This window comes from Penaeus monodon, chromosome 33, assembly GCF_015228065.2.
Source record: "Penaeus monodon isolate SGIC_2016 chromosome 33, NSTDA_Pmon_1, whole genome shotgun sequence".
NCBI classification, from domain to species: domain Eukaryota; kingdom Metazoa; phylum Arthropoda; class Malacostraca; order Decapoda; family Penaeidae; genus Penaeus; species Penaeus monodon.
The window spans coordinates 30,323,165-30,323,550 of NC_051418.1; the positions used below are offsets into that span (position 1 = coordinate 30,323,165).

General features: G+C 38.1%; 1 protein-coding gene across 2 annotated transcripts in view; it reads right to left on the reverse strand.

Moving 5' to 3' along the window:
• LOC119594363 (neprilysin-1-like) overlaps positions 1-386 on the reverse strand; it is a gene marked incomplete in the record, with an annotated part of 114,752 nt that overhangs the window by 5,714 nt on the left and 108,652 nt on the right.

Genomic DNA, 386 nt, shown 5'->3' on the forward strand with positions numbered 1-386 from the left:
CTCCCTCCCTCCTTTATTACGTTCTTTTTCACTGCCTAGCCAATCTATCCCCTGTATGTCGATGATCTTTTTCTCTCTCCCAAATGAACAAACTCTTTCAGAATCACTAAAAAGTTCACAAAGGCGAAAAGCCAATTAATGGACATTGTCTCAAAAGTCGGGGGGAGACAGTGATATACACTTTATCAGAGGTTGAATATTTTGATGTTCTTTGGTACAAGATAATGCTATGCGGCGGGATGCAGGTAATATAGATTTAGTTCCTGAGAATGCTTATAGTTATGGACAAAAATATGTTGGGTTCAGGATAAGTATATGGAGAAACAAAGCATATAACCACGTTCATTAGCACACACGAACAATTAATTCCCATTGCTTTGCAAACT